Source organism: Ixodes scapularis, unplaced genomic scaffold (genome assembly GCF_016920785.2).
Source record: "Ixodes scapularis isolate PalLabHiFi unplaced genomic scaffold, ASM1692078v2 PGA_scaffold12__126_contigs__length_90152505, whole genome shotgun sequence".
NCBI lineage: Eukaryota > Metazoa > Arthropoda > Arachnida > Ixodida > Ixodidae > Ixodes > Ixodes scapularis.
This window is the reverse complement of record NW_024609838.1, coordinates 64,336,949-64,359,765: the sequence shown is the minus strand read 5'-3', so window position 1 is coordinate 64,359,765 and position 22,817 is coordinate 64,336,949.

The window sequence follows — 22,817 nt, the reverse complement described above, 5'->3', positions numbered from 1 at the left end:
AAGGAGCGACGTCAAGTGCAGTACTGAGGTTCTATAAAGAAATCGCTGATGCCATTAAATTTTTTGAAGCGCGCTTCTCTCGGCAATACCTGAGCAAAGTGAAAAGAAAAGCGCTATATTGGGACACCATAGACACTGTCTTTCCACCGCCACTTTATCGCTCCTTCCAAGGGACCAGTGAGAAATCCACAGTCTTTAAGCGCCTCCGAAATTATCCCGTCCGAAAAGCTGCAATGGACTTCTTTATTTGCTTTCACACCGAAGTACTGCCAGTGAAGACGTGGCAGGAGAAAAAAGGATTTTTTGTTCCGTGGAATTTGAACTGCGCACTGTGTCCAACGCCAGAGACTCTGCAGCATGTCTTCATCTTCTGCCCAAATGCAGAACTGTTCTGGGCGGACTTACGCTCTAAACTGCAAGTTGATTTGTACATGGACTGGCACAGTGCAAAATACCTCGAATTCGGCACTGGCCCCGACAGTAAATGTTATGAAGTACTTGCTTTGCTCGGGTTGCATGCAATATGGAAATCCCGCACAGATCACCTCTTGATTCTTGAAGGGGGCAAGCCGGCGTGGCGCCACTTTGAAGAAAGCTTCATGAGTACGACCAGCCTCGTTGAGGCAGCGAAAAGCTGTGAATTAGATGGATGGTCTGATTTGGCAGCGCGTCTCAAAGCGCCAAGGTCACTTCGAAGCCAGAGGTGATGGGTGCTGTTTTGTCAAACTGGAACGCTGAGCACTCCCTACGTCAATATGTGTTTTTAACCATGTACATAGTGCCCATTTTATGTAAATAAAAAAAAAAAAAAGTGTAGTGGTTAGCACACCCGACCGGACATTGGGAGGCCCAGAGTTCAAATCCTGACTCCGCCGTTTTTTGGCTTTCGGCAGGTTCCTGAAAACTTTGATTCTTTAATTCACTGGATTAAGTACGGTTCATTCATCTGCACATATTCGTTTATATATATATATTTGTATTTACAAGTTCATTTTAGTAAACTATCCAGTATCTGCCTCCGCAAATTAATTTCGCAAGCCATATCTTTAACCAAAGTGCAAAGTGTGTGAACATATTGATTCACTGATTCGGCACAAAGCTGAAACTAAAACTTCAGTTTGAAGACACGCGGGAGCCTTACTTTCGACTCAGCGAACGTAATTTACTTTCATAATTGCGGCTTACGCGGAATCTAGTACGCGGGGTGGACGGAACACCATTTAGATACCTATTTAACAGCCACAAGGCACATATGACCACTCTCCTTCAGCTGCCACTATACAAACGTATAAAGTTGCCAAATAACTTGTTCGAACAGATAACAGTAACCATTCACGGGACGGGCTTAAACCACACTACGAACTCGTGCAATGGGAGTCGTATCTCATCCACTAGTTTGACAAGCGCAGAAAGAGTATTAATGAAGGCCAGGGCAGGCTGGCGTGATTTGTGTTTTAGATCCTGCGGTCCCCTAAAATGATTTCATTTTTCTGTCAACTTCCCCCCGTCGCTTGGCCGTTCTGCGTGTGGTCTTCAGCACAGGTATCAATTTAGCGACTTCGTCTGTTGGATTGGGTGCGGGGGAGCCTGGCGCCTCCGGGGGATTACTTGGTTTAGTCCCGAGGTGACCTTCATAGACTGACGCTGATAGTCGCCTCGAAACCCCTCTCCTAATTTTTGTTCCTTTTCTGATGTGCGGGTATACGTTGTTGTGCCTGACTTCCTCTTTTATATTTTTGTGTATACTTTTTGTTGTAATATTTGTTTCGGCGAGTATTCGGAGGCTACAAGACTCCCTACCGGAATTTTTATTACGGTGATGAGCCGTCTTGAGTCGAAACGTCTGAGTAAATAAGGGAAGGTCTTGAGGTGGCGCTTTTTATATCATACAAACTCTCAGCAGCATGTCCCCCACTTTTTAATATATATATATATATACAACGGGCATGGCGGCGGGTGGCCGAAGGCGTGGGTATATTACTGGGAAGAAAAAATTCCTGACGAAGGCCGGACTCCGGCCGAAACGTCAAAGATTAAATCGTCCGTTGTTGCTGTTTTCACTAAGGGTTTTTTTCTTCTCAGTTATATATATATATATATATATAGGGGGGGGGGGGGGCGGGGGGGTTTCGCGAAAGGTGGACAAATTCGATATTGCGAAAACTATGCATCGCAACAAAAAAAGGCTTATGTCGTTTGGGTCCTGGGACAGGGCCTATTTAAAAAAATTATTAAAGTCCGCGATTATTAAGTTGTTAATTATTTTTGCGCAATTAACTTTTTTAAATATTGTGTCTAATGCCATGGTTTCAATTAGAAAAATGCTCAGCATCATCAAAAAACACTAAATCAACAAATTGCAGAACGATAAAAGGCACGTGCAGCATTTTACGGCTTTCTGAAAAACCGCAGGCCCAGGCAGCACCGAGATCTGGGCCCAAACTTGGCTTTTGTCTGGGAGTTTAGGGCATTGAAAAGCCCAAAGAAGCCAAAGTAGAGCCAAACCTCACCTCCCTTGGCAACAGTCTGGGTATTTTGGCCCTAATTCGCCAAACAAATGCCGAACTTAGGCCTCACTGCCTGGTAGTTCGGCTCTCATCTGGCATCTTTGGGCCTAAATCGCCTAACAAATGCCAGAGTTAGGCTTACTGCCCGGTAGTTTGGTAGATATTTGGCATTTTTGAGCCAAAATCGTCAAACTAATGCCAAAGTTAGGCTTCACGTTTTGATAGTTCGGCTGTCATCTGGCACCTTCGGGCCAAAATCGCCACAGATGTGCCAGAGTTAGGCTTACTACTTTGTAGTTCGGTTGACATCTGGCATCTTTGGGCCAAAGTTGCCAAACAAGTGCCAAAGTTAGGGTTCACTTCCCGATAGTTCGGCTCTCATTTGGCAGCTACGGGCCAAAGTCACCAAACAAGTGCGGAATTAAAATGAAATCCCGGAACTTGTACTATTTTATCGTGTTGGTACTTTTTAAACATTTAGAAAGTGGAGACACATAAGGGATGATACAGACAGGACAATCTTTCAGCTTCAACAACATTTATCTTCGGCTTCAAGCTCAAAGCCTGCCCGATCCCTGGGAGTACGGGAAAGTGAATTCTCGGGGGAAGGCGAGGAGGCGGAGGAAGTGTACGCGATGCCCCTGTCCTGCGGGGCCAGGTACATTGGGTAAACGGGGCGATGCCTCAACGACCGACTCCGAGAACATCAAATGGACGCCGAAAAAGCTGCTTCTCAGCACCCGATCGTAATTCACTGGAAAAAATGTCCCGGCTGCGCTGCTAATTTCAACGGCACAAAAGTCATGGAAGGCCATTGCGAGCGAGCCGGGAGAAAAATAATTGAGTCCTATCGATTGGCGACAAGCTCGCAAAACATAAGCAATCCTTCCATTTCGCTCTCAAGAAAGGAGATTATCTTTCTGAGGCCCACAATGGAAGCCGAACGCTGACAGACTAGGCAAGGCGACAGGGTCATCGGCTGAAGCGGCCTTTCCTTTCATTCCGTTCCATATCATTCCAGAGAAGGGCTGGGATTCCCCCGTTCCTTAATCCCCTACTGTCGAACAGGTCGGGATACACTCTCCCCTGTAGCTTTGGCTGTACAGCAGAGATTTTTTTTTTTATAAGTTGTTTTTGTTTATGTTTTTTTTTTTTGTTTACTTTAAGGCGTCGAAAATGCAGAGGGAGCTTAGCTGCGTTCTTGATGCCCCTTCGACCTCGCCTTTTGCAAATCCTCCCACCTGCTTTTTTTGTCTTCATGTGGCTGCCAGCGAGTGCGACACCCGCTTGAAGCAAATCAAAAGGGTGGAGCGAAACGCGTGACCATCTCTATGTAGGACACGTAGGACAAAAACGTTTGGACGAAAATTTAACACGTGACTCTCTCTGTCACGCTGATGGGATCTCTGGGGCTGTTGTTTTCGCCGTTTGCCTAGTTAGACAAATAGGCGGATCACGTAGGTCCGGTTTTCGAAATGCGCTCTTCAGTGTTCTGTTGCTTTCGTGCGTTGCAGACGCGGTCGTGTTTTCTCGTCGTAAACGGCCGGAATAGGTCCATGACAATTTTTTGATAACAGGTATTTTTTTTCACCGGAGTTCGTGGAATTTTTGTGATCTGTTCATTGGACACGCTTAGACGAAAACTGCTCTTCGCCGACGACGCAACCTTCTTTCTCAAGTGTGTTTGTGGGGTGCCTGAGTTGGATTATGCATTATGGACTACATGATATCGCTCTTTTATTTGTAAGTACACTGCAAGCATGCTTCTGATAGTAGTCCTGCTTTCCTCTTAATCTCCACGGTTTTTTGTGTGATGACTTTTGCTTGGCATGAGGGCAGTGTTAATTCTGTTTTATAATTTGCTTTTCGTTTTACAGAGAAGTGTTACCATTGTAAATATGTCCAGCATACACTGTGTGTAATGATTGTGGTTTAATAAACTTCTGGAAGCGATCGAAAAAATTTTGTTTGTCCGTATATGTGATTGGATGTGCAACAAATGGTATGCAACGTACACATACTTGCACGACGTTCGGCTAATACGGAGCAGACGTATCGTAGAGTATTCGGACAACATTGCGCGAAAGCTAGGCCGGGGCAAAACGGCTGTACGGCAATGCTTGCCGAATATCAAACGGCGGTGCAAAACTGGACGTTTGAGTGATATTGGAACCGAGTTTCGGCCGGTACTGTCACGATACTGCAAAGTATTGCCGTGCTGGTTGGGAACGGAGGTGATGACATCTCACCATCATGTTTCCAACGCTTATTTAATTTAATTCTCTTCTGGGGCGCGTGAAAGAGGACTTCTGTGACACACCAGAGATATTCCAAACTTGGGCAGGCCACTTGGCTTTCTTTGCCACTTTTGGCACTTATTTGGCACTTCAGTAGGTAGCCAGAGAAGAGCCACACTTCGGCATGCCCCGAATCGCCAAATTAAGATTTACTGCGGCAGTTATGGTCAAGTACATCACTACTTTGGCACTCCTGTGGCGGACCAGAGAAAAGCCAAACTTTGGCATGTCTGAAATACCCAAATTAGGCGTTGCTCTGGCAGTTATGGCTGAAGTATGGCACCAACTTTGCCGCTCCTCTGGCGGACCAGAGAAAAGCCAAACTTTGGCACGTCTAAAATACCCAAATTAGGCGTTGCTCTGGCAGTTATGGCTGAAGTATGGCCCCAACTTTGGCGCTCCTCTGGCGGACCAAAGAAAAGCCAAACTTTGGCACGTCCCAAATACCGAAATCAGGCGTTGCTCTGGCAGTTATGGCTGAAGCATGGCACCAACTTTGGCGCTCCTCTGGCGGACCAGAGAAACGATCACCTTGGCATGCCCCGAATTCCCAGATTAGGATTTACTATGGCAGTTATGGCTGAAGTATGGCACCAACTTTGGCGCTGCTCTGGCGGACCAGAGAAAAGCCAAACTTTGGCATGTCCGAAATTTTGAAATTAGGCTTTGCTCTGGCAGTTATGGCTGAAGTATGGCACCAACTTTGGCGCTCCTCTGGCGGACCAGAGAAACGCCAAACCTTGGCATGCCCCGAATTCCCAGATTAGGATTTACTATGGCAGTTATGGCTCAAGTATGGCACCAACTTTGGCACTCCTCTGGCGTACCAGAGAAGAGCCAAGCTTTGACATGCCCTAGGATCGCCCAACTAAGGCTATAGTTAGGCACCGTACTTTGGCACTGATGAGTGCCATGGTGCAAAAACCTAACTGCGCCAAAGTTGTGCCCTTATGTTTGCCAGAGCTTTGCCCAAGTTGGGCATTCCTCTGGCGTACTACCCGGGAGAAACTCGACGGGTTTTTAGGTTTCGGTTTGCTATCGGAGCGCATCTCAGTCCTGACGGCACCGCGCCCCGTGGATGAATAGTACAACCAACCTCTGCTGCGTCGCGCGATAACAGCGCAGAAGAGGTTGGTTGGACTGTTTCTCTACGGGGCGCGCTGCCGTCGGGGCTGAGATGCGCTCCAATAGGAAACCGAAACTTGAAAACACGCCGAACTTGTTCGGTTTTTCAGGAAGCGGTAAAATGCTGCGCGTGCCTTCTATCGTTCTGCAATTTGTTGAGTTAGTGGTTTTCGATGATGCTGAGCAGTTTTCTAATTTAAACCATGCCCTTAGACACAATATTAAGAAAGTTAATTATGCAAAAATAATTAACAATCTAATTTTCGCGGACCTTAATAATTTTCCTAAATAGGCTTCTGGTTTAGAACCAGAACTACATAAGTCTTTGTTTGTTGAAACGCGTAGTTTTTGCAATATCGAATTTGTCCACCTTTCGTGAAACACCCTGTATACAGTAAATTATATATACGTATATATGGAAGACGAAAAGAACCCTTGGTGGAAACAGCAACAACGGACGATTTAATCTTCGACGTTTCGGCCAGAGTCCGGCCTTCTTCAGGAAGAACTTTTACAGATGAACGCGGGTGGTATTTATACAATGCTACGGTCGAGTCCAAATTTCGGCGGGGTGACGGTTGGAGCTTTCGAGAGAGGGAAGCGTAGGGCAGTTCTTATCCGGGTGAAGAAGCTTGACGGTCGGCGCCAAGTTATATATATATATATATTTATATGGGGTGATTTCATTGCAAATCGCGCCGGCAAAAAGGGTCAAAATTTTTGTCTCGCTGAAAAGAATAGATGTTATGGCTTCGTCATTAAAAACGCAGTAGCCACAAAACGCAAGTTCGTCGGATTTTTTGTTCTCGAAGTAGCAATTTTAAAAGAGGCGCGGCGGAAAGCAGTGTTTTTCACATCCGTCGTGGGTCGGATGTTTCGCTCAATCTCCCGTCGTGGATTTTCAGTCCACATTATATTAACGTTTTTAAAGCACTCTATGAGCAGAGGTAAATGGCTGTAATACCACGAAATAATTTGAGACGTTTTGCTTTATTCTGTAAAAATTTCAATAACGCACCCTCGGTTAATTGTTGACGAACTTTGACAATTAAATACTGGCGATCTACTTGCGTTACATCAATATTTTTTTATGTCTATGAAGAGCCCAAAACACACTCTTTATACATGATATAAAATGACTCAGCTGTATAAAATATCCTTTGCAGTGCGTTTACGTTAATGTTAAGCTAAAACCAAAAGGTACCAATTTTGAAATCGATTTTCCAAAAAAAGAAAAAAACATTTTTTTTTTCTTTTTTTTCTAAAATGTATTAATGATTGTTGTCTACTCGAAAAGCAAGTCGAGCAAGTGTTGTTTTGTTTGTATGTTTTATATTTAAGTCTCAATATTGAAAAAAAAGACGTCTTCGTTTTGCAAGACCTAAGTCAGACGTAGCGACCCGTGCGTTCCTATGAATTGTGAAAAAGTTATCTTGAATTTTTTCTGCGTTTCGTAAGCAATTATGAATGGAATTGGTGGTATTGAATAGTTATTTATATTTTTATAAGAGCGGTAGACCACGAAAAACATGTCTAATCGAATCAGCAGTCCTAGTAGACCTTCAATATCGAAGAGGCACATACGTTCTACCGTTTCGATTTAAAAAATTTTCACTGTAAACTAGCATGATTAGCTATTAGCTGTTATATTCCTAACACATAGAAAGTCACCACATCATTGATATATTATATATAATTCTTTCCCAAACCAAACGCTAGGGTATGTTCATAGCACATCACACAGATCACCAGGGAGTGGCCTTTCACTTTCGTAACATTCCCTGCCCCTCTCCGTATATACACGGAGAGGGGCAGGGAATAAAAAGAAATTAATAAGAATAAAATTATACAAGTATCTTAACGAAAATTGCTTTAAAAAATAAAAGATTTAGGTTCGACCGGTTGCAAGGGCGAAGGTCCACGCCTGGTGGAGAGTCAGACAAAGTAGTTGACAACACGTAAAGGTAAAACAAAAAAAAAAAAAAAAAAAAAAAATTAATCAAGACGGAAAAACTCAGTCGCACACCGGCAAGAACAAAAAGCAACACCTCCGGGCATTCCCTAAACGGGACACAACCAAATGCGTGCGAACAAGCTCTCTACAACACCGTCAGGCCGCTTCGTCATGACGAAATATACCCATAAGTAAACAATGCTAACAAAAAAGAAAACATAAAAAAAAAACCTTCAGCAGAACCGTACCCAAGAAACAAAGTTCAGCGGGGCGAAGAAGCACACACGAAATAAAAAAAAAAAAGTCTTAACTGACCGAGGCCGTGTCCAGTCCCTCGACAGTGAAGACGGGCAAAATGACGGCCGTCCAGATGATGCTTGAATCTATTCTTCACTCTCTTCCGCACAGCCACGACGGCTGTGCAGAACAATGGCTGTGCGGAACAAAGTAAAGAACAGACTCGAGCAGCGATGCGCGAGAAGGTGACCGAGACGTAACATGTTTCGAGCTTCATATCGGGAGAAAAGTTTTCGAAGTAGTTACTGTAGTTACCCAAACTTTCTCTTTCCCCTTCCCTTTTTCAAAAGAACACCTCAGCCGGGGCTAACTTTTCATCTCGGAAGAAGACCACTCTTCACAAATGGTTATAGTTGGCAAGGAGGCTCCCTTCGGCCCAACTAGTCTCCGGGCTTTGCTGTTTCCAAAAGAGAAAACCCTTAGGTACTATCGGATCCCCGCGGAGAGAGATAGAACACGGCCGCTTCAAGGATAGGGCGCTCGAAGCTTTGGCATAAAACGCGGTATCGTTTCACGCGTGCACAGATGGCTGGTTTCAAAATTTTCCTACATCCCTAACGAAACCGGCCTATCTTCGTGTGTGCGACAGCGGGATTGTTGTCCCGCGCCGCCGGTTTTAGCGCGCACGTGGCGTTGTTTTGGCCGGCAGAACCGTTGTTGACCGTCGATATTGTAAGGCCGTGGTGTCCTCATTCTCCCAGGCAACAGTTCCTTTGCTTTCCCTTCTGCAATACTCTGACTGACTGACTCCTCCTGTGTGCCATCACTGTTCGCCGCGTCAACGACGCATTCGTACCATTTCACTCCTCGTGACCATAGGTCTTCATTTTAAACTGTCCTCACTCAAACTCACGATAATCATTTTTCCCGCAATCAGAACTCACGCCCACTCACGAGGAGTGAAGTAAAATAAAATACTGCCAGCATTTCATATCTTGATACATGCAGCCGTACTAGAATTGGTTTCGTTAGGATTGGTTTGGCATGGCTCTGCTTGGTTTGATTTGGAGTGGTTTGGGGGTTTGGGGTCGTCCCCGTGTGTCTCTTTCTCGAGCTCTCGATCACGTAGGGCGCAACACTTTTCATGTGGCAAGCCGCGTCATTCTTGGCGCGCAGTTCTGTAATGGGCAATCAGTTCATCAAACAAGGTTTCATAGACGATCGTTTCGTCGACACTGCGGTGTTTCATCGGCAGGTCGTTGCTTCGACATATGTTTCATCGATGTGTCATCCGCAGATCGTTTCTTCGACATTCGATGCTCGACAGAGCTTGCTACATTTCGTCGACACATTTTTTTTTTACTTGGACACCTAGACGACATTTCTCTTTCTCTCTCTTTCATCGACGCAACGTTGGCTTCTTGACGTCTCGCGCTCTTCGCAAGTTAGCAGCGCACTACGGTGGTGTCCGCTACGGACCGGGCGCAGGTGGCGCAAGCGCAAAACTCTTTGTACGCAGTGCGCTGTTGCTGGAGTGGTGCGTGGTAACGTTGGTGCATGCGGCGTGGCGGCCTTTTGGATACGTTTGGCCGTTTGGGCGCATGCTCGGCCTGTCTAGCGAATATTTGTTTACGTGAGCAGTGTGCTCTATCATGCTGAGACTCGGCGCTGGGCAGCCAGACGGCCGGACGCAATTGTTGCTTTCTGTCGTGCTTCTGGCTGCGTGCACACTCGCTCGCGAGATGCTGAATCGATCCAAACTTTTTCTAGAAGGGGTGTTCCTCGACGCAGTGGCGGCCTAGTCTACCGCTGATTTTTTGTAGAATCATGTGAGGCTTATTTTGTATCCAGTAATGCACGCGAAATACCAAAACTGACGTTTTCTATTCTCTTCTAGCAAGTGTTCCAAAAAAGGTTGTGACGTAGAGGTTAACCTGTCGGTTTAAGTAGTATCTAAGAGTCGATGAACGAGGTATTGACATTGTTCTAGCTTGTAGAGTCGGAGCCGGCGGAGACCTATCGTCTACGTCGTCTCGTCGTCTTCTTTGCCATTGGGCAGCTGACCGATTCTACGTGCTCGAGCTCCTGCAGGGAGCGTAAACCCATTTATATAGTACTTAACAGTGCTGATTCGTGTGTACTGTAGTGAACATTTCAGGCCCGACATATCAATAGTTTATTGTTATCAACCAAGAAAACACAATATCTCTAAACACATCCCGGCAAAGAAAGAAAACGAGAGCTCGCCGTTCGCTTTGACCAATAGACCACGGTGTAAGATGATACTCTTCAGGTGAGGACAGCGCGCACCTCGCGACGTGCCGATTAAGTTCACTTTTCAGTCTCTCTCTTTCTTTCTCTCGCTATGGTTTCAAGCGCCGCCGGCAGATGACTCGTCGACCCGTGGGCACGGTGTAAGACGCAGGAGGCAGGCAGCAGTGTGCACAAGTCTGCTCTTGCCGCCTCAAGCTCCACACGCACAGAGCTCCAGCGAAGTTGTTGCACGTGCAGAAAGACCACGGTGTACCGGGGTGTCATGGCAACGAGAGATGTTTGTTGCTCTCACATAGTTTCGCCGTTTGGCCGCCGGCGACACTGTCAGCCGCGGGCACGGTGGCCGCGGAATGATGCAGCCTTTCGGATGTCCGTCGAACGAACGCTATATGATTCCTCGTGCCGCGGGTTTAGCCCCGCTGTGTCCTCACCTAAAACGTATATCTTACATCGCGGAGTCATGCGGTTTAGAGAAGCTCGTTTTAGCGACCGCCGTTTTACCGACCCCAGTTTATCGAATTCCTTTATAGAGAAACCCAGTTTAGAGAAAATTGCAATGAGCCTCCTTTTAGCGTGTTCGGCCGCCGCGAAGTGGCCTGTTCGGATAAGTCAGGTGAGTTGACATTTTTGTAATGAGCCGCCGCAGACTGCCGCCGCGAAGCGGCGGGAGCGCAGCGGGGGGAGCGCAGCGGGGGGCTTGGGTTAACACGCGCACCAGTGATGCGCGCGAAGTAAAAAACACTTTTTTAAATAGCACTCCCTTTTCGATAAACTGCATTTCTCTAAACTGAGGCTCTGCTTTCTTTAAACTATGCTTCGATAAAGCGTGCATTCTATCAACCGTAGTAAACCCCTTACACCGTGCCAATAGACCGATTTCACCAACCGTCTGGAGCGTGGACGACGCAGCCATAGTTGTACTTCACAGGAGGCAGAGGTAGTGCAGGAGACGGGCTCGTGATCCACACGCGGAAGTATACAGCGGCGTTGACCATCATGCGGAAAGGCTACAGTTCCCGCAACACATTGCACCAGAGGAGGCGTAGCGAAACTGGCGGTGAGGTCGGTCTATTACCTCAAGCCCGGTTCACACATCTGCGTTCCAAGCGACAAAAAACGACAGAAACAACACGAACGAAATGGCACCGGGACGATTCTGTTCGCATTACAGAGCGTGACAGATAATTCAATGAGCAGCTTTATCAAGCAATCATGTGTCACAGTGGTTCCGGTGTCATGTCGTTCGTGTCGTTTCTGTCGTTCCTGTAGCTCGGGACGCAGATGGGTAAACCGGCCTTTACGAGCCTAGTCTGATGTTACGCTTGAACGTCTCGGAAAATTGGTCTTCCCCCCTTTTCGGGGTGTCGCCCCGGGTAGGAATACCAGCAGGGTCAATATAGGTGGTTTGTTCGGCAGACAAGCGTCAGTACAGGTTATAACTTTGTCAACACTGCCTGAAGCCTATTCCAATTGTAAAATAAAATATCGAAGGTATTTTAATGATCCCTTTAAGTGTGCGTGCTTGCACGGCATGAAGTGTCACAGCTTTGCGACCGCAACACCTTACGCGGGCACAATGTCCGCCCATATCAAAATTTAACTGGACGGTGTTTCTCAATACAATATTTAGCATTATTTCGCGCATTTAGTTCCCGGAAATCAGCAGCACATTCGGGAAGTCGAAGTTAAGTGGTAGTTGTTTTCATAACTCGTGGAAATTATAACAAACGGTTTCTCTAGTCATTTAGTCTCACATTCACGATAAATTTTATAATGTATGTTACATAATAATCAAACCCGCGGCATTTCTGTAACCATCGGTTTGGAACAGATTCCTTGTCGCTCGGTTAACAAGTATTCATCCGACGCCGTAGGGCACTTCACAGGCCCGCGGATCAATCTTGCCCTCTGCTACATCATTGTAAAATTTCATTACGGGCTGGAATAACCGCGATATGTGTCAGGCCTTCAAGCAATAAGAAGTGTTTTAGAATTGCATTGTAAAAAGTTGGTTATCAGATATATTGTTTTTGTTTTACAAGAAATTCTTATCTCACCCTGAGGACCTATGCATACAACCATAATAAAGTAGTAACGCAACATGAGTAAACAACGAGCAAGGGGAGCACAGCGTCATGCACGAAGCCCGAGAAGCCCGACCCCGGACAATTGGCGCCACGGAGTCGCGTCCAGCCGGCGCGCCGGCAACCCGGCCGTGGCCATGGGGCAGGCGCCGCGACGTTGCGGCGCCGCGCGCCGCCGTCCTCTACTTCTCAGTGTAAGCAGGCACACGGCACACGGCGAATTCTATGAATCTTCAAGAGCCAGTAAATTGATTCGAGTGAGACACGTGACAGCGTCTCACAGGCGTCGTTTCCGGATGCCAGCTGTCTCTATGCGGCGCTCTAATTGGCCCACTGAGTCGTAGCTTCCACAGTTTACTAAGTCATACTGAAACGGGCAATCAGCGATGCAGTTTGGCACTACACGTTGCGTTATCTAGCGGCCGCAAAATAAAACAAATTGGGTAAGCCAGGGCGGCCCGGGCAGGCCGGGTCGCTGGGACTGCGGGCGGGCGCATTTAGAAACAACGTTTGAACGCGGCATTTCGGATCGGCGTGAGCCATTTAGGAACCGTTTTTCGTAAAAGTAAGTCTCAATTTCACATCTCTATGACCTCGCCGGGTTCCTGTGACATCCCGTCTACTCCTAGAGTTTCCCCCCAAAATAAACGTCGCCACTGCTGCCTGAAAGACTGCCACAGGCGCAGAGGTGACTCAAGCCGACTCAAGCGTCAAACTTCACCGCTTCCCATCAATATCTTGGGAAACCACGCGGCGATAAAGTGGATTACCGCAGTGCTACGGATCAAGTATGTAAATTTTACCTTAATTGTTGAAGTGAACGAAAATAGATGTGCAGGTTTGTGAAGTGGTCTGACAAACTCGTTTATGCAAGCTACTCGGCAAAATAACATATCATACAAGTTGTTTTACGGGTCTCTCAGACAGCCATATAGAGAAACACGGTAGTAAAAATCGATACGATTGTTGCTTCGCTGTGACATCGAGAATCGGGCGATCAGGTCATCAGGTCTTCAAGCTAGATGCCCGTCGGCCCGTTCCGGCACTCGTTGCTGTAGACGTTATTTTCTTTGCGATTGCGCGCGCCGTTCGGCAAGCGCGGTGGCAACGAAAATTTTCCAAACCTGCGAGTTTTCAAATAGTAGATTTTTGTAGAAAAATGTTTTGTTTGTTCCGACTAATAAATTTAATGCTGAGTCTGGTAACAAATGTGACGGCGTGCAGAAAATAGGATACAAATGTTTTTCTTTAGAAAAAGCTCATGCGAAGCGTAAATATCCTCTCACATGTACACTTTGTTGCCTGTCGCATTTTTACACCAGGTTTCTGTACGGCATGCACAGTTTGGTTCCGATTACCCAAATTTTATTCTAGTGTGTCGGTAGAAAAAGAGGACGATTGAGCGAGGCGCGACCGGGGGCCAGCCGGCGAGGAAGGAGTAAGAGCGTGCTGCACGAGGTTGTAGCCGGATAGGAACGATAGAGCCGTTCTGGCTGGTCTGGCTCATGGCGATCCCCGGAGCATTCCACCAGCGAGGTTCCGACCAGGACCGGCGGAAACGGCGAGCCCTGGCTATACCGGCCTAGGCCATGACGATCCATGAGTGGTTCCGTAGCGAGACTTTGGCTGTGATTGCCCGGAACATCTAGCCTGCGCAGCGCTGGAGTGGGAAGGACGATCCGCAGACTTGAACACGGACTCCGAATGCAAGCTATGAACGACGGGCGACAACTAAGATCGGCGGGTCCAGACTGCCGGCTCTCGAAGACGGGCAACCGGGATGTAGAATAAACCCATTAGCTCTCTTCCCGTTGTGTTGTGTCACTTCCTGGGAGACGAGCGAAGCACAGACCGATCGGGCGGTGAAAACTGTAGAGCGACTCCACAAGTTGTGAAGACAGCTTAAACTGGTGTCCAAATAACAGCTCTAGAATATGCTCTAAACACTTCGACCTATCAAGGCTCCTATGGTCCTAAAAAAACGGATAAAAAAACCAGAGACATGGCGCGCACGCGCACACGGGGACTGCGGAAATTGGTGTCGCCACCTCTCGCCACTGCCCGACGGGCAGAGTGGCCGACCCGTTAATAGAGGCACCTCCGCTTGTGGCGCTAAATGCAGCACTCTCGTTACGCCGCCTGGCCATTGCCGGCTGGCTAACATGGACTTGCGCCATCTTGCCCCGAACAACACAAGAAAGCATGATATCGCACAATGTGAAAGATCTTACTCGAAGCTTCGATCGATCATGACACCGCCTTTGTTGCATCTCCTGCGTGATTACTCATTGGCGAAAGGTACGGTGAAGTGCACGGAAAGATAAAATTGTTTGTGCGACTGGGTGCTGATAAGGATCATGCGAGTCCCTTAATTTTATCGCAGCTGTGCGAACGTTATAGTTGACGCAATTATAAAATGCTATGCTCACCGGCACCAACTTGGCAAGAGGAGCCGAAATCCACACAAGCCATTTTGTGCCCCAGAGAGAGGAGCACTTGGAGCCCTTCCCCAACTCCGATTCTACTACGCCGCCTCGAGGCGCCATCAGTCCATTGGCGTCTCGCCGTCTGCCGTGAAGCAGAGAGCGAACGCCGAGGAGAGACGTAAGCGAGCCCCCCCCCCCCCCCCATACCCCCTCGGCCCTCCACAGCAGGTTGAGACATTGCGGAGGGCGCTGGCAAGGAGGAGCCTAGCACCCCCCCCCTCCTCCGCCCTCCACAGGACCCAGCGCGTTTACATGGCGCAGGAGCAGGCGAGCGACACCCACACCAACCCTGGACTTCACGCACTAGTTGCGAAGCGAGAATCTCCTCGCCCATTAAGATGGCCTGGGAGCTCACGTGATCAACCCAGCTAAGAAAATACTAGCGGTCACCACGACTCATCATGGCCATGGTCCTCAGACTCACGTCATCACGCAGACTAATTCAATCACCCGACTCATATCCACCCTGCGACTCATGTTTTGATTCAGGCTCATGCTCATAAGCCTCGAAACTCACAATCACACTCAAGATATCTCAAAACTCACGCTCATAAGTACTTCACTCAGAGCTCAAGCTCACACTCATGAGTCATCAGAACTCACGCTCATCAGTTTTCAGAACACACACTCAGACTCATGAGTTCTCAGGACTCAAACTCGCACTCAAGAGTTTTCAGAGCTCACTATCACACTCACGATCAATCTCACGCTCATGAGTTCGCAGGACTCACACTCACACTCGCACTCATGAGTTCTCAGAACTCACGATCTCACTCACGATTGGACTCACGCTCATGGGTGCACAGGACTCACACTCACACTCACACTCATGAGTTCACATAACTCACAATCAAACTCACACCCTCAGTTTTTCCAGACTCGCGGCTTCACTCACGATCACCTCAAATATGACGGTGAGCGTGAGTGATGGTGAGTTATCGCACTCATGAGTTAGAATGCCGAGGTATGCACGTGACACAGGGTGCGCTGCTCGCTTTACTGTCACGAGCCGTCCTTTCTAACACAACGAGCGCGAAAGGTCTTGTTCATCTGCTGCTTCCGAAAGGGCGAGACGTTCATATAGGCCAATGAGAGCCCCAAATCAATACGATGTCTGGCGATTTCTACATATTAAAAATTTACGACGCCTGCATGTCTGCTAAGTGCTGCTTTCTCTTCTGAACTCCTCCAATGTAGCTTGCCGCCTATAATAAAATTTAAATGATCAATAAATATAACAGGGGGGAACTACTGTATTTCATTTTTATGTGGGAACGTTGAAAAAGGCAGAAATATTTCCAAGTTGTGAAGGCGCGCAATTCGCAAGTCCTTTTCGAGCCGTAAAAACACGTTTTTCTACGATATTGATACATAAATACAGAACATACAAACAAAATACACTTTCTAGAGTTACTTTCCGTGTAGACAACTATCACATCTACTTTTTAACAAAAAATAAAAAAAATAATACAAGAAAGGGGTTTTTGAGAAAATAGATTTCAAATTTGATACTTTTTGGTTTTAGCATAACATTAACGTAAACGTACCGCAAAGGATATTTTATACAACTGAGTCATTTTATGTTATATATAAACAGCGTGTTTCGGGCTCGCCATAGATATAAAGATATTGCTGTAACCCAACTAGATCGCCAGTATTTAATTGTCAAAGTTCGTCAACAATTAACCGAGGGGGCGTATTGACATTTTTTACAGAAAAAAAGCAAAATGCTAAAATTATTTAATGGTTTTAGGGCCTTTTACCTCTGCTCACAGAGTGCTTAAAAAAGGTTCATATAATATGGACTGAAAATCCACGGCGGAAGATCGAGCGAAACATCGACCCACGACGGATGTGAAAAAATCTGCTTTCCGCCGCGGCCTTTTTTAAAACTCTTAAGTCGAGAAGAAAAAATCCGACGAACTTGCGGTTTGTGGCTACTGCGTTTTTAGAGACGGCGCCATAACATATATATTTTTCAGCGAGATTAAAAATTCGACCCTTTTTGCTTGCACGATTTGAGTTGGAATCATCCATATATGTATAAGTACGGGGTTGTTTTTTTATAGCTGTACCAAATTTAAAAAAAAAAGGGAACTTCAGATAGATCAATTTGAGCCCTGGGGAAGCGTTAGTGGCCATGGTGGCCTCTAAAAAAAAGGTGAAATTCGGTAATTAGTTTGCTAATTAACTAAAATGTTTTAACTAACTTTTTAATTTTTCACTTGAGGGAACATGATGTACTTAGAGGATTCAAGATCGATTACAGTATGGTCTAGCCGTGTCGTCAAATTTGGATAAAAAAATTCCTAGTACACGCCACGGGGTCAAAAAATGTCACTTTGGCAAATGACGTCAAACCGAAACTAAACAGGAAAGAGCACCGGTAAAGATATCGCTCCGTCCTTCCGGGCATGCGATTCGTCATTATCGCGGCCGGCTCGCCTAAGCAAGGGGAGCCGGCCGCGTTGACAGCTTGCTGATCATTGGGTAAGAGTGTACCACGTAACAATGGACAAATTTGAAGCGATTGGTCTGTCTCTGGAGGGAAATGAGGCTCCTAGGAGTCTAGAAGAATGCTGCCAAGAGGAGTCTCGCGGATTGGTCTCTTGAGATCAGGCAGATTCGGCTCTTGGAACTGGGGGACTAAAGTATGGGTTTTAATTTTGGGAGTTTTGTCATGTAAATTACTGTTGACATGTCGTTTTGTTTTGAAATAAACATGGCCACACTGGCCACCGTAAACCAATCAACGTCGTAATCTGTGCAGCGGGACCAAACAACTTTCAGTATTTTTTTTTCTTATTCTACTTCCCGGGGGACTTCCTGCGGGCGAACACCATCATCGGTCGTCACCATCCTGACCGGCCCACCTCCCACGTAAAGTTGACTAGCGCAGTTAGACAGGGTCCTGCTGACTTCCTGCGACTTGCGGTGTGCGAAAACGACGTCATCAACGGAGGCAGGCGGAGCGTACCTGGGCTCTCCGACAAATGTTTCGTTTTCTGGATTGCGGAAAAGGGTCGCGTCTGCTGGACTGCGGACAAGGCTCGCTCCTGCCGGAGTGAGGACCGTGGCAATATCTACGTGAGAAGCCCGGTGGGGGGGGGGGGGGGGGGGAGATACAGTTACCCAAAAGAGTCGTTGCGTCTGCTGGACTGCGGACAAGGCTCGCTCCTTCCGGAGTGAGGACCGTGGCAATGTCTACGCGATAACCCGGGGGGTACGGTTACCCAAAAGGAGGGTGGCAGCTGGCAGGTGGTCCTGGGCGTCATCTACGTCGGAGAACAGGACGGCCTGGGGCTTCACCTGCGGATCGGCAAAGCATACCCAGCGAGCGGCGAGAGAATATCTTGGGCAGGCCTCAAGAGGAGAGACGAGGTCGTCGCTGCAGTGCTGACCTTCGTTGTGGTGCCGGGGATTTGTATGTTCTTTTTGTTTTTTTTTTGTGATGTTTTTTTTAATCTTTTTGGCGAACGGAGAAGGAACCGAGGCTTCCAGGCGACGGGCATGATCGCCAGGCCGACTGGCTGGCGGCGACTGGAGGAGCAGCTGATTGGATGTCGCCAGACAACACTTGGTGAGTCCCTTTCCCGTTTTCTCCGAGGTTCTCCAAGACCAGAGAGAGCGTTGGCTCGCGGACCTGAGGCAGGGTTTGCGAGCTCTTTGGAAGGCGCAGGTCTGGAGAAACAGATTCAAGTATAAATTTGGTAAAGCAAACTTTTTTTCTGCTGGCGTTTTCGGATTTGCTAGCCTGCAGCCACAGTTAATTTTTTCCTGTTTTTGTACAAATACTGGTCATGGTCGAATCTGGAACGTGTGGGTTTGGGTCTCACCAAGCTTTGTTTGTTTGTTTTCGTTTTTTTTTTGTTTGTTTTCTTTGTCACCCAACAGGTCTTTTTGTGAGGGGTATAACTCCTTTGTTTTTGTTTTTGTATGTCACGCGCCGGTTTCGGAAAGGAGGACAGATGTTGCGCGAACAGCAAATGCACTTGCAACATTCTTGGTGGGGAGGTGTTAAGTAACGAAGGATTTTGTTAGAACTAAGTAAGATTTGTTTTAGAAAAGTCTATCTTTCTACAGTTGCGTTGGCATTGTTTTTTTATCGGCCTATGTTTGTGTCGGCATTTTTGGGCGTCTTCCGCCACCCCGCGCGGAGGGGGGGGGGGGGGTGCTTCGAGCAGCCGCGGGGCTCGGTAGAGAAGAGTCGGACCCTGGTAGTTGACAAACGGATTGGGCTTCAGTTCGGGGCGCCGGAACACCCCTGTCTTAGGCTTCTGTCCGCACTTATGGCTTTTAAGCGGGTGTTCTTGTGTCCGGCGTATTTCCCGCTTAGTGTAGAAACTTCGCTTTTAATCGACGCAAAAGCTTATCTTGGTGGCGGCAGCCATACGGCGAATAAAGCATGTAGTGACTACAAAAAATTTGGGTTTGACCATTGAGGTGTCGGAGGGGGGTTAGGTTGACAGCTTGCTGATCATTGGGTAAGAGTGTACCACGTGACAGTGGGCAAATTTGAAGTGATTGGTCTGTCTCTGGAGGGAAAGGAGACCCCTACGAGTCCAGAAAAGGGCTGTCGAGAGGATTCTCGGGGATGGGGCTTTTGAGATCAGGCAGATTCGGCTCTTGGGACTGGGGGACTCAAGTATGGGTTTTAATTTTGAGAGTTTTGTAATGTAAATTACTGCTGACTTGTAGTAATTTTGTTTTAAAATAAACGTGGCCACACTGGCCACCGAAAAGCAACCAACGTCGTAATGTGTCCAGCGGAAACGAACAACTTTTAGTTGTTTTTTTATTATTCGACTTCTCGGGGGACTTCCATCGGGCGAGCACCATCATCGGTCGTCACGATCCTGACCGGCCCAGCTCCCACGTAAATTTGACTGGCTAATTGGTCTCTTTTTTGCTTTTTTGTTCGGAGGCTTTTATTGATTCGTCTGTTCTTGCAAACATGAGCGCTGAAGATGACATGCTGTACGTTACTGAAGCAATTATAAATTCCGCATCACGCAGTATATCCCAGACCTCTGGACGACTCCCCGAGGGTGCAAGCCGTGGTGTAACAATGATTGCACCACAAGAGGCAAGACACAAAACAAGGCGTGGTGCATCTTTAGACGATATCCCACTCCACAGAATCTGTCTGAATTCAAGAAAAGAAGAGCCAAAGCTCGCTGGACGCGAAGGCAAGCTAAAGGCAGTTCTTTAAAAAAAATAAGTCACATCTTTGAGTAGTTTTGTTTCATCAAAGGAAGTGTGGGATCGTCTTAGAAAGATCAGGGGAAACTATCGGTCTTTCAGGATACCTCTTTTTCCATCAGCAACATTCCTTAAGGAACAAGCAAATGTTCTTGGTGAGCACTTTTAGAAAGTCTCTAACTCATCCAACTGTAGTGAATCCTTTAAGAGGTTTAGAGCAACAGCAGAAAAACAAGCTATTTCTTTTTTCTGGTGCTCAGGGTGTTCCTTATAACAAACCATTTACACGGTGTGAGCTTGAATTGGCTCTTCGTGTCAAAAAAGAATCTGCGGCTGGGCCGGATAGGATTCAATATGAGATGCTAAGGAGACTATCGCCTGAATCTTCAAAGAATCTACTCACCTTTTTGAATTTACTCTGGGACGCTACTTGTTTTCCTGACTGTTGGAAGAAGGCACATATAATCCCTCTACTGAAGCCTAGCAAAATCCCTCTTTACCGACGAGCTACCGCCCAACTGCATTGACAAGCTGCTTAGGAAAAACCTATGAGAGACTCGGTAATCGCCGTCTTGTACATTCTTTAGAGGCAGAGGGTGTGTTTGATAGAAATCAGTGTGGCTTCCAAGCGGGTTTTCCCACGATAGACCACCTTGTCCGCCTGAAAACTTCTATTCGGGAAGCATTTGTCCATCGCCGGCACTGTGTTTCTGTCTTCTACATTCAAAGCTTCTTGACAGGTTGATCCTTCCAAGCGCGTTTGGGATTCATCCTGTCAGATGTTTTTCTCCCCGAGAATGGCGTTCCTGAGGGTGGAGTATTAAGCGTTACACTCTTTACTATAAAGATTAATAGTCTCGCTAAGGTTATACCACCATCTGTATCCTATTCGATGTACGTAGACGATGTGCAGATATTGTTTTCCTCTTGTAACTTGTTCAGCTGGGGACGGCAACTGCCGCTCAGAATAAATAAGATGAGCAATGGGGCTCATCAAAATGGCTTAAGGTTCACCTCAAAAAGACAATCTGTGTTCCCTTTTCACTCCGCCGTGGGCGGAGTGAAAGACGTTGCTATATCTGCAAAGGAGGCCCACACGTTTCTTGAACTAAAATTTGGTAAAAAGCTCGCTTTCGTACCCCACTTGAAAGAGGTTGAACGTAAATGCCTACATTCATCAAACATTCTCAAAGTGTTATCGCATACGACCTGGAGGTCAGACAGACGGTGCCTCTTGCGACTCTATAACTCCTTGGTGCGGTCCCGCTTGGACTACGGCGCGGTTGTTTATGGGTCGGCGCGTCCGTCTGCCCTAAAGATGTTGGACCTAATCCATCATCTGGGGCTCTGACTTGCCACGGGGGCATTTCGGACATCACCTGTGCTTAGCTTGTATGCTGATGCACACAAAATATTTCTGGAAAAACGAAGGCAATATTTACATCTTTGTTATGCTTACAAGATATACAGCTTTCCTCACCATCCCTCCTTTAATGCCCTCCAGCCTTTTACATCCCTTCGACTCTTTTAAAACAAGCCGAGTACTGTTCGGCCTCTGAGTTTCAGAGTTCAAAGCATGGCAACATCACTCCAGCTTCCCTTTAGTGAAGCTGCTTCGTTGAGGAGTAATGAAAGAATTGCACCTTGGGACCTTCTGCCAATCTCTTGTGACTGGTCACTGTCGAAGTACCGAAGAAGAGCTACTTCTTCACTTGTTCTTCAGCAGGCGCTTCCCCGATTGGAACAGAAATACAAGGACTACACGCATTTTTGCACTGATGGATCCAAAACATCAACCTTTGTGGGATGTGTGGTTTATTCCACTGCATTCATGAAAGTACGACAACTCCACACTTTTGCAATTATTTTTGCTGCTGGACTGTGCGGCATTGTAATGGCTGTTGAGTACTTATTGGAGAACAATATCACGAAAGCAATTCTGTTTGTAGACTCCCAGAGTGTTCTTCTAGCCATTTCGTCCTTAGCAGACCGCAAGAACCTTCTCGTAAAATATCTTCGGGCACGGTTAAGCCGAGCACTTCAACAAGGACAGCTCATCAAATTCTGTTGGGTTCCGAACCCCGTGGATATTTCCGGCAATGAGAAAGCAAACTTGCTTGCTGCCTCTGCAGAAGAGTGCCCAAAACTGCTTCTTGGCTTGCCACACCAAGACATGAAACCAATCATCCAGAAATCAATTATGAAGTCATGGCAGCTGGATTGGGATATGGAAAAAGGGAACAAGCTTCTTCTTATCAAGTCCCAACTGGGGGTGTGGGTAGTTCCGTCTATAAAGACCGTCAGGCTGAAGTTCTCCTTTGCCACTTAAGAATCTGTCATACCCGTTTGACTTATCTGCACCTGCTCTGAGGTGAGGATGTTAAACTTTGCGACAACTGTGGGAAAGCTATGATTGTTTTGCACATCCTGTGGCATTGCAAACTTTTAACGCAAAACCGGCGATCATGTTTTCCAGAACGTTTTCGAGATCATCTTCCCTGTCATTCATATTTTCTGCTTGGCGATCAACCATTGGTACTATTCAATCGAGCTTTAAATTTTTTCCATAAAACTAGCATTTTACACCAGCGGTAGCTTGCAGTTCGTTTAGATTACATCTCTAAGCTCTTCGCAAAAAACCTTCGTTTGGC